Source organism: Rhinolophus sinicus, chromosome 14, assembly GCF_057876585.1.
Source record: "Rhinolophus sinicus isolate RSI-liver-muscle chromosome 14, RSI-T2T, whole genome shotgun sequence".
NCBI classification, from domain to species: domain Eukaryota; kingdom Metazoa; phylum Chordata; class Mammalia; order Chiroptera; family Rhinolophidae; genus Rhinolophus; species Rhinolophus sinicus.
In genome coordinates this window covers 145,824,164-145,842,823 of record NC_142514.1, presented here as the reverse complement: position 1 = coordinate 145,842,823, position 18,660 = coordinate 145,824,164, and the positions used below count along the sequence as shown (strand labels likewise).

At 39.9% G+C, this 18,660-nt stretch overlaps 1 protein-coding gene across 5 annotated transcripts in view; it reads left to right on the top strand.

The window, feature by feature from the left end:
* The first annotated feature begins 3,379 nt into the window (after positions 1-3,379).
* Positions 3,380-18,660, top strand: part of STK33 (serine/threonine kinase 33) — a 135,639-nt gene continuing 120,358 nt past the window's right edge. Inside the window, exon 1 of one of the 5 annotated variants that reach the window (XM_019728473.3) lies at positions 3,380-3,955. The gene's annotated coding sequence lies outside the window, so the exon portion shown is untranslated. The other 4 variants (XM_019728455.3, XM_019728439.3, XM_074335951.2 and 1 more) reach the window with 4 other exon arrangements.

Here is an 18,660-nt window from a genome sequence, read left to right as displayed (position 1 = left end):
ATACATTTTAATTAATGCATAAATCAACTGCTTTTTGACTTAAAAAACTGAGGTCCATCTGTTCCCCTGCCAAACTTTGGTATTTTTACCAACAGGGTCAACAAACCCTGGAACAAACTGTACTAATTGCATCTATATTTTGTTATATTGACAAACTTCAATTCTGATCTCTCTTTCTTAAGTGTCAAGCAACTCGATAATGTATTATAACCATGGCGTTACCATAGCGTGTTTAAGTCAACAGCATATAACACTTGTTGCCAATGGTGACATTAATAACTACGGGAATAGGATGAAAGCAGATTGTTGTGTGGTAATGACCCCTGCAATAGATTGAGTTCCCTTGGCAATATCAAGTGTTTGTCATGTTGGTGGTCATGGTGATGTAATCCGTTATCTCATTGAGAATTGCTGGCTTCAGCTATGGTAACTAGCCATAATATTTAATGTAGCTGTCTTGAGCCACTTGAAAACTTCAAAAAAATTGTTTTGTCTAAGGCTTTTACATCAAGGATTTCCCAAGGAAACCCAGTAGCTCTATGTATATATTTTAGGGAGTTGTTATATTTCTTGGTGTAGTTTCTCTGATTCCTCTCTACAAATGTTAGTGACATTTGCACACTAAGAAATGAGTATTTGTCCGTTCGTCAGTCTACCTACCTATTTTTCTATCCATCTATGAGTATATCTCACTGTGTACAAATCTTCTTCCCTCCTTCCTTCCTTTCCTTCCTTCCATTTACCAATGCCACAATTTTTATGAAATAGCTTCTAAGTGCTAGGCTTTGTCCCAGGCACTGGGAGCAAGCAATAAACAAAGAGATTGGGTCTTTATCAGCTTGAAGCTTGACTTCAAGTGAGAGAAGAAATAAAATAAACAAGATTGTTTTAACTGGCGTGAAGTGCTCTGAGACAACAAAGTAGGGTAATGTGATAGATTATGGGGAGGGACTACTTTAGATTCATGATCCAGGAAGGCTTCTCTGAGGAGGTAGCAAGTGAGCTGAGATATGAATGATGAAAAAGAACCAGCCTTGTGGTGGTAGAGCCTCCTAGGCAGGGGGAAACTGTAAGTGCAAAATATTTGAAGCAGCTAAAATAATAGTCAATACAATGAAAAACTGCAAAAAGGAAAAAAGTAGAAATGAGGGTAAATGGAAGAGAGAGAACAGGAGAAAGTTGTAATGTCTGTATTCAAGGCTTAGAGTTCGACAAAGTTGTTAAAGTTGAGCTGCAAATTTGGTTCCTTTCTTCCCGAGAGCCGAGGAGAGTAGGGAAATGTAATCAATATCATGATTTGCTTTTTTCTTAAGGAAAAGAGGTGTCAATTTTTCAAAAGGAAAACGATTTTTTTTCTGGCACTCAGAATTGAAATACATTTCTTGCATGGACCTTCCTATAAGGGACATAGAGTGATTGTATTAGTTACCAAATTTATGGTAATTTGTTACAACAGTCATATAAAACCAATATTATTAGATTCATTTTGGTTGCAGTAACAATAACTCAGCCACTTGAACTAGCTTAAGCAAAAGAGGGCACTTTATTATAAAGATTTGAAATATTACATGGAATTCACAGGCAGGAATGCAGCTCATTTCAGGAAATACTATGATAAGGAATGGAAAGCTGTCAGAACTCTTTTGGTCTCTTCTCTCTCTTCTTTGTGAATCTTTTTCACCCTTCCTGTTCTTTTCACATTTTTCTCGCAGCTTGGCTTTCTGCATTTCTCCAGGCCACATGGTGAGAAAGCATGTCTGTGTACAGCTCCTGACTTTCTAAGTTATGATGTTCTATGTTAGCTACCCAGAGAAAAACGGAAATCTCTCAGTCCTAATTGCAAATTCCTGGGAAAGGGATATGATTGGCTTGGCTCGAGTCACCTACCTACTATTGGAGAAATGGACTGTAGCCAGGTGGCCTAGTACCTTGTCTGAGGATCCAGGACTAGTTTCCAGAAAACACCTCTGACTATACTGCTGCTTTTTAAAATGTAACTTGCAACTCATTTAGGGCTTAAGAAAGGATTTAAAAGGGGGAAACCAGCGTTAAAAAGAGAGAACAAGTATCAGGGTACATAGCATATGGTATGGATAATATTTTATAAAACTTGTTATTAAATGTATAGGTACATATGTACTGGGTCATAATGTAAAACATATTTCTTTTGGTGGATTATGGTCTAAAAGTTTGAAAAACACTGGGCTGGGTGATGTGATAGGATTCTACTACACAGATGCAATAAGTATAATTCTTTAAATAATCCCTTTAGTAAATGCAGAGGTATATTTTTAAAAAACAATCTCTTAAAATAAGTGGATGGCGTAAGGGTAAAGCATGACAAAACAGGCAATTTTGCAGTGGTGAAGACAAAGTGGTACGAACACACAGCTTTTTTGATGGTTTGGCTTAATTCAGGATAATACATAGACCCAACCTGGCTTTGTATCAAACTCACTTGAAAACCTTTTTAAAACTGTTTCATTTCAGATAGGATTTATTTAATTAGAATTTCTGGAAGTGTAACCCGTGTAGCTGTGTTTTAACACAAAATAAAGCAAAACCAAACAGAACTCCCCAGATGCCTCTGATTTATAGCCAGGCTTGGGCCTCATTGACCCAGAGACTATGTAGAGGAGGAGTCATCTGCTTGCCTTTCAAACAACTCTCCATATTGCAGTTTTCTCAACCAGGCTTTTGGTAGATCTCAGGGAGTAGACAGTTCCAAGTTATTGCTTGGTAAGGATCTGGAGTGTAAGGCTTCACAGCTGCTGCTTGAAGGCAGATCCATATACTTCACAGTTCAATGCAGCAGATGGTAGAGTTTATCTCCTCTTGTTGGGCAGAGTGGCACTAACACTCATGCTGGATGGGGGCAGTGTTAGGAGGAGGGGCACAGAGAAAATACTTGTAGGCTATTCCAGACCCTTATTAGACAATAGTTCTGTATTTCTCCAAAACAGAATCTGACCAAGACCCCAAAGTTCTACAGGACATGGTGGGGATGATTTGTGCTTGGAAAATTTGCAAAAATGTGAAGTTACCAGTTCCCCACCATGGCCATTGAGCCTGACAGGATGAACCCAGTTGCCAAATGTACCCCTACCGCCAAGCAATAAAATGAATCGACCTGCTGCACCAAGTTATTGGTTATCAATCAAATTTTAGTGGACATCCTCCTCAAATAATGAGTCCAGTATTAGGATGGTTAAATTTCTTCCTCACAGCTGCTAGAGAACAGGACCCATGTCCACAGAAGTGATTCCTAGTTCAGTTCAGGTCTATAAATACATTAGTATACAGCTGGAGTCCCTGTTCCAGCCTCTATGGTGGTGGTGGAGGTGGGTGCTGGTGGCGGTGATGGTGGTGGGTGATGGTGGTGTTGGTGTTGGTGGTGGTGGTGCATGCATTCAGGTGGCTCCCCAGAGGATTGTGGATAAAATATATTTCTGGGAATTGTCAGTTTATTTGTCAGGAGCCTTCTCAGCTCCTTTATGGGAACAAACACTCTCCTAGGTCTGCCCCCATCGCTGATATCCAGGTCATTTTTCCGTTTTTTAGTCCAGGTCTGAAACCCACTGCAGTGCAAACCTTGCAGCCCCAGCTCCAATCGGTAGGACGAGGAGGGAGGATATTGGCGTGGACATCCCTTTAATATCAGTTACGAAGTTTTTTTTCGTGTAACATAGCTGCTTCTCTGTCCCTGGGACAGGATTCTCAGGTCTGTCCCTAAGAGGAGTTTCTCTCCGGAATGCCTTCGAGAGCACCCGGAGCACGTGGGCCCCTCGGTGCGGAGGGCTCCGGAGGGAGCTTCGCTCCAGCATACGAGCTTTGTCCCCGCGCGGCCCCCGTCCACCTTCCTGCGGCTGCTCTGCCGACCTAAAAGTTTCTCCAGGTGCTGCATTCCGGGCTCGGCGACCACCAGCGCCAAGTGTGCGCGCCCTCGGAGGCCAGGGTAGGTGGCCATGGCGTCGCTGCGCAGGGCGGTCTCCATGGGAGTGGGCGGGGGTCCGGGCTGCAGCTGGACGTGGCCGTTGCTACAGCAACGCTCGGGCAAACGGGCAGCTGGGCCTCCTGCTGCGGGTGGACTGGCAGCCTCAGCTGCTGAGGGAGCAGGCCAAGCCCTTCTGGCCCCTCCTGGGGCCGATGTTTGCTGTGATCCCTGGCTGCCTGGTTTATCTTCACCTCACGCCTCCACCCCATTTTGGTACCTGAACCTTTTTGAAAGTTCAAAGCGTGCTTACTATAGGGTAAGTGTGATTTGGAGAAAGTAACCCATCCTAAAAAGTTCTGAAGTTGCGTTGTTTTCTTCCTTTCTCTCTTTTTTAATCTCCTAGAGCCTGGGACATAGTAGGACCGCATTAAGTGGTAGCTCTTTCTTACAGCACTTCCTAAGGCCTCTTGCCCACGGTGGATGCACATACCAGTGATAGTATCACATAGGGACAGCCCTTACTGGATGTGTGGACAGGTAATTTAAGCACTCTGCCTCAGTTTCCTCATCTGTAAATGCAGACTATTAATTTCCTCTGACCTCTTTGTCTAGGACAAACCTCCTTAGGGTATACGCTCTCCTGACACCAGATATTTTTCCTTAGTAGCGCTTGTCACTATTGCAGTTTTCTTTCTCTGTGTCTGGCCCATGGTATGAAGTTAAAAAATACTTGAATGTTTGAATTTTAAGCATTTTTCAGTGTCATTAAATGGCCTTTGAAAGCATCATATAGTGGTTAAGAGCACAGATACCAGAGCCAGACTCATGCTTAGATTTGCATTTCAGTTCTGCCGCAGTTCTTGATCTGAAACCCATGGGGCTAGTTGTGTTTTAAATTGGGTCTAGGGCAGCAACCTCTAATCCAACACATTAGTTTTTCTTTAGTAAGAGGACTTCACTCTACAAGGCATAGTTTCACATCAGTTCAGGTCAGGTTTTGCCATCAAATGAGTTTGCCACAAGTTTATGAGAACACTAGGTTTTCAGAGCTTTTGGGTTTTAGATGTTCAGATAAGGGCATGTGAGTCCGTCCCAGTGTAACCTTGAGCCAATCACTTAACTTCTCTGGGCCTCAGATTCCTCAGCTGTAAAATGGAGATGACACCGTGCTAGCACCTGCCAGCTCACAGGTTCCATTCCTGTTATTGTGACGAGTAAATGAATGCGTAGATGTTAATTGCTTAGAACAGTGTATATGGTCCTTAGTGCTATAGAACCGTCAGCTCTTACTGTTATTTTTATTGGCTCCATAATAATCCACATTGTGGATGAACCATAATTTGTTTGCAGTTTCTGTATTGTTGGATATTTATATTTCAAGTAAAAAAATGTAGAGATGAATGTCTTCATACTTAAATCTTTTGACTAGATTTTTGATGACTGAAGATCACTTCCTAAAAATGAGATTAGAGTCAAAGGGCCAACAGGCTCATTGTGAATGCTCTGGAAACATATTGCCACCTTCAGAAAGATTATACCCATTTACTCTTCTGCCATCAGTTTTATGACACCTGTGTTAGCATTAATTAAAAACAAATTTGTTAATATCAGATTAAAAATAGTTCCTCTTTAACACATCTTTCATTATTGTGTTTAAGCATTAAAACATCTTGTTAGCTATTAGAGATTTCTTTTCTGTGAATTACCTGCATAAAGTCTATGATAGTTTTTATATTGGAGTCTCAGATTTTTCTTACCAATTGTTTGTCTGATTCCTGCCCCTGCCAGCCCAGGCAGGAGCCAGTATGCTGCTGGCCTTTGGCTGGAATAAGTTGAATAAAGTATCCCTGGAGCCTGGGGCGAGTTGTAACTTGCCTGCAGGCTACAGAGCAATGTCGAAAGCAGTGTTCAGCAGCTGGGTCTTGGGGGGAAATCTGAAATCGAGACCAGGCTGACTGTGTGTCTGAATCTTCAGTCTAACAGGACTTGGAAGAAAGAGAGCAACCAGGTAGGAAGCAGAGGACCAAGGCTGAAGAGGCAAGAGTGGTCCTGAAAGCTGGGAGAAAAGAAGCTGTAACCTCTTTTTCTGTAGGAACCTTGCACTTTATTGTAGGGAAAGGGTGGGGAATGTTGGGGGTGCACTGTCTTGGCCAGACACCCATTTGTGTGAACTCTTGATAGAGTGAGTATATTAACCCTTGCTTGTCGTATGGGGGCATTTTCCCCACAATTGCCTTTTCATTTAATTTATGATGGCTTTGATTTATAGAATTTAAAATAATTTTATGTTGTCTGCCTATTAATCTTTTTCTTTTTGATTCATTGCTTTTATGCTTAGAAAGTGCTTTCCATGCAGAGGCCAAGTAACTGTATTTCCTTTAAAAATGTTATTTTGTGATGTCTGTAAATCAAGGAAGAGTTAATGAAAGTAAAAGAGAGCTGAGTAGTGTGATTTCCAATAAAAAAACCCTAAAAGATGATGATACAAAGCGTGATACTCATATGTCATCTTCATCTCTCTTTGAAGATAGAAGGAAAGAGCTTACACTGCTGTAAGAGAGATTTAGGAAGACTTCTGAAATTGTCTGACACACATTGTGAACTTGTAGAATCTTGTTGTTAGAGACTTTCAGAAGTCTCCTGAAAGAGGAGATGTGATCTCTGAAGATGCTTTCTACATCTTGTATTCATCTGATGATCCTACATAGTATAATATTTCAAACACCCATAGTTGCTCGATACTGAGAAATAATTTTCCTGTTTTTAAAAGAGGCTTAAGAGAAGGAAAATGTAAAATTAATTGCTGACCTTCTTGGCAATAGTAAATTAGTATGCTTTAAGATGTGCTTCAGAAAGAATTTCCCTTCCTACTGAGCTCCAATATGGATCATCAGTGAGGCAAATTGTGTTTTGCTTGGATCCATCCATCTTAGTGTTCCAGAATGTGGAGAGTAGACAACTTATTGTTAAACCTACTGTATTAACATATCTTTTCTTAGTTTATGAACTAAAATAAATTGTAGGGTGCTTGAGAAACTAATCACCTCACAAATTCTGGCATTTTTATTGACCTGAAGTTGTTTTATTTCAGAAAGATTTATGAGTTGGGGGGGGGGCAGTAACTTCTATAATTAATCAGAATATCCTTCCTACTTATAATAGACTAATTATTAATATCTTTCTTAATAACCATTGATTTGCTAGTTTGCATATCAGTGAGGATATGGTATTACATTAGGAATAAGCAAAAGAAAAACCAAAATGTTCTATTGATGAAGATAAGTTGATTTGGAAATACTGTTAGCATTTGCCTTATTTTTTTATCTTAATTATTTAGTAAACATGATTAACCATCATAAACATTCATTCAACAAATATTTATTGGGTGCTTGAAATGTTCAAGGCATAGTTCTAGAATATTGTGTTGTATTTTCACTTTTATATTGTATGTGTACAAAGTTTGCTTGTGATTCAATATTCTTAAGGTGAGTTGTGCTTATTTGGAAAAACTGGTCGTTTGGATTCACGCATATTCATTTAGGGAATCTGAGAAAAGCCTTGTGGGGGCAGAGCCCCAGAAAGTATTTTCCAGGCTCTAGGCCTCACATAGACAGGTGCTGGCTCAGGTAGTAAATGGCCATCAACTGTGATTGCATGGCCATCAGCTGTGGCTAGTTGGCCGTCAGCTGTAACCAGTGAGCCATTGGCCACTAATATAACTGCTGTGGCTGTGCTAGAGGAGAGAGAGAAGAATGGGGGCTAGCAAGGAGATGGCGGCTGGGCTGGCAAGCGTGGATGGCGGTTTGCGGACAGTGTGGATCCAGCCTCCAGTGAGAGTATAGTGCCGCCAGAGAGAATATAGTGGTATGACTCCCCTACCTATGGCTCCGTGGGTGTTCCTTTTTGGCCTCACCATGTCCTGCGTTCTTGTATGGGGAGCGGGAGCAGAGACCCCGCAGGCCTCCCTGCACGACAGCCTTATAGAAAATGTTCATCCAGCCTCTAAGGTTGAGATGCTGGTAATTGAAAGTTCTGTCCTGTGACTTTGTTATCAAGGTGGATTGCTCATCCGCAGTGACAGCTTGCCTGGAGAGAATCCACTTACCATTTACCAAAGGCAGCGGGTCTGAGGCTCGGGTTTCTTTCTTTTCTTTTTTTTTTTTTTTTTATTAAAGTTTATTGGGGTGACAGTTGTTAGTAAATTTACATAGGTTTCAAATGTGGGCCTGGTTAGTACTTGGATGGGAGGCTCAGGTTTTTTTACTTGAATTCTTTAAAGTCTGTTTGCCGTTAGCAAATCTAACATAGAAGCTCTTGTATCTGCTCTCAGGAGCTCAGCTTCCAACCAGCTGAGATAGTGGAAAGAAAGCAAATATTTATCTTTGAACGTTTTTCATGGAAATCAAATTAATTTTTCCTCTCAATCTTTTTTATGTTGGTGTTCAGTTTATGGCAATAAAATTCAATGATTTTCATATTTGTTATTATGAAAGTAAACACCAGTGTCCAGTAGTGATTTGCAAGTTAACTTAATTACTTTTCTGTCATATCTTGTTTGGTACATGTGTATGCTTAGCTCCTTTTTATAGTTGCACCTCACTTTTTAAATTGAAACATAATTAACATATCATAAAATTCACACTTTTAAAGTATGTAATTAAAATTTTAGCGTATCACAGGTTTTGTAACAATTACTGCTATCTAATTCCAGAATGCTTCATCACCCCAGAAAAGAAATCCCACATCCATTAACAGTCACTTCCCGTTCTTCCCTCCCCCAGCCTCTGGCAAGCACTAATCTACTTTCTCTCTCTATGGATTTGCCTGTGGTATTACGGATATTTCATAGAAATAAAATCATACAATATGGGGCCTTTTGCATTTGGCTTTGTTTACTTAGCATGATGTTTTCAAGAATCATTTCTGTTTTAGCATGTATCAGTACTTCATTCCTTTTTATGATCAAGTATAATAAAATTCCATGGTATGGAGATGCCACATTTTGTTTATCCATTCATCAGTAGATGGCCATTTGGGCTGTTTCCTTTTTTGGCTATTATGACTAATGCTGCTGTAAATATTTGTGTACAAGTTTTTTGTGTGAACATATGTTTTCATTTCTCTTGAGTGCATACCTAGGAGTGGAATTGCTGGTCAGGTTTAGCTCTATGTTTAACTTTTTGAAGACTGCCAAATTGTTTTCCAGAGTGGCTGCATTTAAGATTCTCACCAGCAATGTATGAGGGTTCTCATTTTTCCACCTCATCAGCAACCTTGTTTATTGTTTTTTTGATGATAGCCATCCTAGTAGATGTGTAGTGATACCTCATTAGAGTTTTGATTTACGTTTCTCTGATGGCTAATGATGCTGAACATCTTTTCATGTGTTTATTGGCTATTTGTATCTCTTCTTTGGAGAAATATCTATTTAAATCCTGTTATTTTTACTTGGGTTTGTCTTTTTATTTTTGAGTTATAAGAGTTCTTTATCAGATATATGATTTGCAAATATTTCCCCCATTCTGCAGATTGTCTTTTTGCTTTCTTCTTAGTGTCCTTTGAGGAACAAAAGTTTTTAATTTTATATCTATTTTTTTCTACAGTTGCCTGGTTTTAGATGTCATATCTAAAAAACTATTGCCCAATTCAAAGTCAGGAGGATTTATCTGTATATTTTCTTCTGAGAGTTTTATAGTTTTAGCTCTTACATTTAGGTCTTTAATCCATTTTGAGTTAATTTTTTTTTTAAATTGGGGAACAATGTGTTTTTCCAGGGCCCATCAGCTCCAAGTCAAGTCATTGTCGTTCAATCTAGTTGTGGAAGGCGCAGCTCAGCTCCAAGTCCAGTCGCCGTTTTCAATCTTAATTGCAGGAGACACAGCCCACCATCCCATGTAGGAATTGAGCCGGCAACCTTGTTGAGAGCTCGCGCTCTAACAAACTGAACCATCTGACCGCCCCTCCCAGAAGCTCAGTGGCAGCTCGTTGTCTTCAATCTAGTTGTGGAGGGCGCAGCTAACTGGCCCATGTGGGAATCGAACCAGCAACCCTGTTATTCAGAGCTCACACTCTAATCAACTGAGCCATCCGGTGGCCCCCCATTTTGAGTTAATTTTTGTATATGTGTGAGGTAGGTGGATATCCAGTTGTCCCAGCACCATTTCGTGTATACTTCACTTTAATTGTTTGAATCAATTTGTGAGTCGTGTTTTGGGGAAACAAAATTTGGCTGATTCCTTGTCACCTCAATTAGATGCCACCAGAGGACATTCTAGGCAAAGGAATATCTGTATTGCAATCTAGGACTTTAGCTCCAAATTTCTGTGCAGACTTATAACTTGATGGATTGGCTTGTAGGGAATGTAAGCTTCAGGGCTGCTTCCCTTTCTAACCTAAGGTCTCTAAGTAGACCCCTGTGGCAGCCTCCTTGCCACCGTTTCTCTATATCATAACCTGACTGCCACTTGACCTTCTGAGGAAAGGGAAGAGCAAAGGAGAGGCCTTAAAATTTCCTTCCAGCCTCATGGGAGGAACAGGAAGAGTCAGGTGAACCTTTTCACAAGGAAAGGGTGTGCTCACAAAGGTTTTCATCTCTTTGTACCTCCCATGGAGCCTTGGCTGGTATCAGAACTTTTCCCCCTGGAATGGAATAATAGGGAAGGGGGTCTTGTGTTCCTCCCAGAGGTTGAAGTGTGTGGTGTGGGAAAAGCCTAGGATTGGGGTCAGGCTCACCTGAGTTCAAATTTTGGCTCTGCATCTCTCTTTCGTTCCTTTATCTATAACACTGTAGTCCCAATTTCCCAAGACTATTATGAACAACAAATAAAATATCACGTGTAAGGTGCCTAACAAATTGTAGCCCCTCAGTAATGCTAGTTGCCTTTCTCTCTTTTCCAAATTTTCTGGGAAACTTCTATACATTTGTACTAATACAGTTTTTTAAATACTCCATAGAATCTTAGAGTTGGAAGGGACCTTCATTCATGACCATAACACGTTGTTGAATCTGTCAGTACTCTTCATGTTTATTTACTTGATTTATTTAATTAGTTTTTATTGATCACTTACTGTATTGCAGACACTATTCTCTGTATGTTTCATAAGTCAGTGGAGGAGAGGTGACAGACATACATGACACAAAGTCTGGCACCTTCTCATCACTTCACTCATCCTCACTTGCCTCATCTGATTCATTCACTGAGTTAGGAGCCAGATCGTATGCTGGGTTCTTGAAATACAAAGATACAGTCTTTCAGAGGTCATGGTCTCTTGTGAGGGAAGCAAAACCAAGAAATTGTAATATCCTGTGGGAGGTGCTATAATAGACACATAGATTGGTGCTGTGGAGGGAGAGCACGCCCGAGTCTGCTTGGGTGAGTCAAGGAAGGGTGAGCAAAGGGGAAAGGAATCTGAGGCAGAATGAACAGCAGGCCCAAAGACCTGCAGGTGGGAAAGGGTGTAGGACTTTAAGAAAGTTGGTATCCAGGGGAATAATCAGAGACAATGACTGGACAGGATAGTGGTGTCCAGCGTACGAAGAGCCTGTTATGCGGGGCTGAGGTTTGAGGTCAGTTTTGATGGAGAAACAAGTGTAATTTGTAGTTAAGAATTAACGTCTCTCTTGGCTTTATTCTTATTCTAAGCCTAGCTTTAAAAATCCTTTTCTTTGTCTTTCGTCTTTAGAGTTTTCTCCAAGCATCTGCTCTTTGGGGCTTTTGCCTTCCTGATTCTCTTCGTGCACCATCCTGCCACTGGGATATCATCCTAGGTTACTTGCCTGTCTACTTGGAGGTTACAGCTCATGGAGAGCTCCCTGTGTGGCTGTGTACTTTCTCTGGGAGCGTCTATTTCCTGTTTGCCCCAGCATTTAGATGGGTAGGACTTAGGAAAGAGCTACCCATCATGTTGGCGGAGACCTAGTGGAGAGAGAGCTATTGGAGAAGGGCCAGGTAGAGGTGGAAGGCCCCTAAACTAGAGGTCCTGTCCTCTGGTGCTTCTGATATTGGCTTGGTTACAGCCTCTCTTTTGGCCTCCCATAGTCACTAACTCACTGGCTTTGCTCCAGGCCTGTCTCTCGCAGGTCTCCCTTGCTTTGCCTTATTCAGAGTAACTGAGGGGTTGAGTAATGGCCTGCAGCTCAGGAGTCTGAGGCTTGTTGGTGGCATCGATCCTCCATGTATCCTGGTACTTATCCCCTCAAGACACAGTCTAAGCTGGCCCTTCAGACAAAAGAACATGGCTGAATTTCTGGAGGTCACTTATGTAGGGCTTGGTTCTGAGATCCTCCCCATTATAAGTCTTGGGAGAATTAGCCTTGAAAAGAAGATTGGTTATGGGGTGGGAAGGGAGAAGGGAAGGTATGACAGCTGTTTTCAAATATTTGAAGGATTGTTCACGTATAGTAGATAAGGTGCCAGAATTTGGTCTGGAGTTCTGGCCCTACCTCATACTAGTAGCTTTGTTTTTTCCATATAAATTCCTTGAAGCCTAAAATAATTCTGGGATTTAATAACTGTAGCAGGTAGAGACTCTGTTGATGAGAGCGGGAGTCTTGAGGCAGATGGAATGGTAGCATTTTAGTTTTTTGAGCTCAGCCACTAGTGAACTGAAATTGTAATAGCTGTATTTATTATATGCAGAATTGAATGAGTTATTAATAAGCCATTCCTTAGCCCCATATTATTTCTGTTTTACAGATTAATTTTTTTCAATAGGTTTTCCTTAATTGTATCAAATGTTTCATTCATAGAATGCTTAACATGTCTGAATGATAAAATCTCCAGGCAAACTAAACAGTCTTAATTACATCTAGTATTTTGATTTCGTTTGCTTCTTTAGATGAAATTAAAAGGAATTTTTTTTTGTATATAAAAGACTATGACTACTCTCTCTATATGTACCTATGCTTATTGCAGATTTAGAAAGTTTTTGTCATTGTATTTGCATGACTAGTATCTCAGATAATTTAGGTTGTGGACTAGTATATAGGGTGGTTAATTTTTTCAGAACAAATAGCTTGATGACACTATTTTTCACTACCCTCCCTCCATTTTTCTCACACTTCCTTTGGATAGCATTGATTTATATTTTTTTGTCTATTTAGCCATTTCCAAAATATGTACTAAGACTTGCTCCCTAGAAAGCAGAAGGTTCTTTTGATTTGACTCTTTCCCAAAGATCTGTTTCCTGAATAAATGTTGGTAATAATTTGTGGAGTATAACTTTTAGTTTTAGATGCAATTTTTAAGTAGAGATATTGGCAAATTGAATTTCACCCAGAGGAGAGTGAAGAGCTTGGGATGGTGAAGAGTCTTTCTCTAAATGATGTGAAGAACAGTCGAGGGCATTGGAGATGTAGAAAAGATGGCTAGCCTCTAGGAAACAGGACCAAGGGGACACATACCGTGTTCCCCCGAAAATAAGACCTAGCCCGGCCATCAGTTCTAATGCATCTTTTGGAGCAAAAATTAATATAAGACCTGGTCTTATTTTACTATACTATAAGACCAGGTGTAATATAATATAATATAATACCAGGTCTTATATTAATTTTTGCTCCAAAAGACACATTAGAGCTGATGGTCCAGCTAGGTCTTATTTTCAGGGAAACACGATACTCACTTTCTTCCTATCTAGAAGACTGAGTCCTATTAAAGAGGGACTAGGCATAGTCCCTGTAAGAAGGACAGACTAGGTATGACCCGTAGGAAGACTTATCGGGAAATAATTTTGGCTCAATATGAGGAGAAACATGTTATCATAGGTGTCCAATAGAATGATCTTTTTGGGGAAAATAAAAGAACGGGCCCCCTGTCATTGGAAAACTTTTAACACTGTCCATGTCAGCATACATCAGATCTTCTGATGTCCTATGTTTTTCTTTCCAGTTCCTGGATTCTGTTGTTGCCTCCCCATTTCTGATACTATAATATGGTTACTTCTCCATTCTAGGTTTTGCTTTAGTGATTTTTATGATTGATTTTATATTGCTGAATATACCATAGCACGGAAGGCTGTGATGTGGTGGGTAAAAACTTCCTGACATTAAATATTTTGTAGGTAATTCACAAAGTGGATATATACCACCTGTAAATATATACTTATGCATATACATTTATTTTGTGTAATTGAGCTATTATGCTCTCATAGTTTTGTTCTCTGTTCCTGCTCTCACAAAATATCATATGCTTTAGAGACCTCTGAGTCTCATAAGAAAATATTTCTTATTTTGACATTTATCAAATTGATTTAAAAAAACACAGCTGTGTTAAGTCTTCAAAATAGAGCCAACAAAGAGCCTTTGTGGGAACAAGAATTAAAAACTGGTGGTTTTATTGTGAGATTATTTGAGAAAGATCTATAAATAAAATAATATGGACATTCAATTAGTGTCTTATGTATTTAAGAATAGGAAGTGGGAGCACTATAGTCATTTTGGAAAATTGTGTTTTCAGACTCGCTTACTAATTGGATTGTTGAGTGCAGTATTAGTGGTTTCAAATGGCATCACAATTCATTGCAATTCTGACCTGGTGTAATATATATAGAGGTAAAATGAAATCCATCTTCCTTAAGAACTACTGGTTTTATGAAATGATTAAATCTGATTTTAAAATAAAGCATTAAGTGCAAACCATTAAGAGTTCAAAAAATACTTACAGGTCCCATGAAAGAAGATTTAGTGCATTTAGCTTTCAGTTTGCTCGTCGTGGATGAAATGCCTTTAAATTGATGCAAGTTATCATGCCAATAAATTAATAAAATAGGGGAAGTTGCGCATTTTCTTTTTGGAATGGGCTCATCCTCTAGGGACAGATGGTTCTCTTTCAGAACAGACTTTCTTCTGAAGTGGTAAGTAAGGCGTTGGAGAAGTCTGTTTTGTGGGATGAGCCTAAGCTCAGTATGGGTGCTATTCAAGTTTTGATTTGGCATTTTGGAAAATAAAAGTCATCATGCTGGGAGAATTTCCCTGGTGAGAAAGATACAAGCTTTGTAGGACTTTTAGGATTCTTTACTACTTTTCATTTACAGAGCCAAAACCTATGTGGTTATGTCGGGTTACCTCTCTCGTCTATGAACTCTTGCACAGCTATACTGTTGATATTGGAGAATATGAGGAATGTCCTTACGTTCACTGGGGAGAAGGTAAATCCTTGGTAGTCTTGGAGGACGAACAGATTCTCTGACTGCCAAAAACAAATCTTCCGTTGGGTCTTTTCTCCTCACTCTAGCCTGAATACTATGCATGTAAATGGTGATATTTAATGTTGAAATAATGATTTTTCAAATATTTGCATATCTGATTACAAATACTGAACAAATGAATTTATCACTTTATGTTTGAACATTTTAGAGTCATGTTGCTAAGTGAAAGTAAGACATAGAAATTCCGTTGAGAATATAAACATTTTTCTTCATTTCACCCCTTGATTGTAAAACATATTCATCTGTCTCAAATTATTATTAGTAATATTGACCATAGACAACCTATTTTTGAAGTATTTGAATTATTGTGGCTTTTTAGATACCTAGCTGGGTCATGGGATGGCTTTTTTTTTTTTTTCTCGTCCCATTTCTGTCTCCTCTGGTTTATTTTTTTTTTAAATTTTTTTTTTATTGCCTCTGTGCTTCTACACAGGATATATAAAGAACTCTACATGAAGCTCCTTACTTTGTAGGCTTATTTGTAAAGTGCCAAAGGGATGAGACTGAGTAGTCATTATTTCTATTATAACTCATATTAACTTAAAAAAAGCTTACTGAATTATCTGAATGTTAACTTTCAGCAATTTAACTTCTGTCAAGCTTCTTTTACTTGGATCTGTGAGAGTTCTCTACCACTTCAATTGCTATGTTTTAGCTTACTTGTATAAATTGATTGATTGTGTTTTCCTTTCTCTTCCCTTCTCTTCCTTCTTTTTCTCCTTTTCACAAATAACTGAATACCTACTACTCTGTGTGTTGTGATAGCCCTAATGATTCAGCGATGAATTAGTGACACCACCTCTGTCTTCATGAAAGCCTGGTAGCAGAGAGGTACCTAAGTAATATATTAGAGTGTGATAAAAGTAATCCCAGAGCTATGTATAAAGTGCTGCAGAGTGTGGAGGATGGAGAAACTTTCTTTGTGTATGGGGGTAGGGAAAATAAGAGATTTGAAAATTGCGGTAGTTGTAAGATGGAATATTTATTAATTTTTTTGTACTTGTCAATGTTGTTTAGGCTGCATGAATTTCAGGTATTGATTTTTCAGTTCAGTGTGGTAGAATTTATAGTTTGCTAGGAGATTTGAAGCATGTATTTTATATCTTTAAAAGATCTCCTATGATAGAATTTTTTTTTTGGCTTCCAGAGGCTTAGCAGGAGATATATTGTTGCTCATGTTTCTTGCCTCTGTATTACTGGAAACTTTTTATGTATTTTTCAGAGAAGTCTATTTTGAGGATTCTGACCTGATCACTGGGCAGTCATAATGATGAGATTTTGTGTCATAGTGAGTGTGTTCCTAAGGCTTTCAACTTCTGGATTTATTAGTATTTTGTTTACTTGGTTTACTTTAGTTTTAAAAAAATCCTTACACTTAATGTTGCTTATGAAATATTCATGTTGTTTATGAAGCCCTATTTGTTATATTATTTAGTCAACAGATATTTAACAAAACACCTACCATGTGGCAGGCATTTTGGTGAGCACTGGGGTAAAAGAAAGATGTGGTCTCTACCTTCATACAGTTTACAGTCTCTGGGGAAATATGGACAAGTAAATAGGCGGTTGAGCAAGGTGCTATGAAAGAGGAAGTACGTGGTACTGCTTGACTTGCAAGAAAGGCACCTAATCCAGACTTGAGGGCTAGGAGATGTGTTTTTGGATGAAGTGGCATCTAAATTAAGACTGAAGAATAGGATAAGTTATTCAGGGGCATGGTGTTTCAAGCAGAGGAAATAACATTTGCAAATGTTTGAACCTGAGAGACATAGGAACTGAAAGGATTTTAGGAACTGAAAGAATGATGACAGGAGCCTATAGTTTGAGGTTGGGGAAGTAGATAAGGATGAAAATAGAAACTATATCATACATATCATGTTGATCTCTTGGCTGTGAAAACCACATTGAATCTAGACTTTAACTCAAGGTAACAGGGAGTGATTGAAGGGCTTTAACTGGGGGAATAGCATAACCAGATATGCATTTTAGAAAACTAATTTTGGCTGAAGTTTGCAGAATGTGCTGGAGAGGGCTATAGATAAAGAGATTAGTTAATTGGAGGCTGGTAAAGTAAACCAGGTAAGAGATATTGGAGATACAGTGTAGAGAAATGGTCATAGATGTAACATGACTAACCTTTAAGTGGGTTGGAGGCTTAGATTAATTGGACATATGTTTTGATTTTCTATCTTGATGAAAAACTTCTGGATTTTATACTGTTGTAGAACAAATATCTTATGACATTAAAAAAATCATGTTTCTGAGGATTCAGTCAAGATGGCGGAGTAGGTAAATGCTGTGATCACTTCCTCTCACAACCATATCAAAATTACATCTAAACTGCAGAACAACCATCATTGAGAATTGTCTGAAGTCTAGCTGAATTGAAGCCCTACAACCAAGGACATACAGAAGAAGCCACCTCAAGACTGGTAGGAGGGGCGGAGATGTGTAACGGGCTAGTCTCATACCCACAGGCAAACATTTAAAATCGGGAGGGATAGCTCAGCTGCAGAGGTCTCAACCCCACACTAGGCTCCCCAGCCCTCCATAATAGCTCCTCCACTGTAGTCATGGCCAGTCCTCTTCAACCAATCAACCTGAGGGTCAGTTGCTCCCATTGATGTAGGAACAGCAATCAAAGTTCAACTACAACAGAATGGCACATAGAACTCACACAAGGGACATACCTGGAGCACCTAGCTCAGGTGACCAGGGAGACTGCACTATTGGTCCCACAACACTCCTACTGCATAAGGCTACTCTACTAAGACTGGGAGACATAGCAACCCTACTAACACACAGAAACAAGCACAGACGGGCAGCCAAAATGGGAAGAAAAAGAAACGTGTTTCAGTGTCAGGAGCTGCAGTCCTTATAATTTCTGGCTGTGAAAACCAAGGGAGACTGTGGCTGAGTGAGTTAGAGGGCAGCTGCCATCCCAAGCACTCCTCATAAACGGCCTGTGCATGGACTCACTTGCTGATGGACTCACTCACTCTGAGCTCCAGCACTGGGGTAACAGCTTGAAAAGCTCCAGAGACATGGGGAGGAAGTGAGTTGTCTGGCTCCAGGGAGAGGGCTGGAGGGGCAGCTTCATCTTGGACAGAGGAACTGGCGGAAGCCATTCTTTCTTTGTTGAGCCCTCCTTGCTCCTGGCATATAGATGCAGGCATGTATCATGTCTGAGTCTCTGTGAACCTGGCTAACAGTGTTTGTATATGCCATCCTGGTGATTCCATGAGACCCTGCCACACCCCACTTTCGGATCCACACAAGCCACTTCCAGTGGTTTTTCTGTACAAACAGCCTGCCTTTGCTCATGGTGCAGATTTTCCAAAATTCTCTCAAAGATTCACAAAACCCAAATAAGCATCTGGATATGATGTGTCCTGTATCTCTTGCTGAGTAGCACTAAGCCTGGCACTGGTGATAGCTGGCCTCAGTTCGTGGTCTGGCCTCTCGAGGTACCTCGAAGCTCAGCATGAGTGGCAGTCATCTGCAGATTGTTTGTGGGTCAT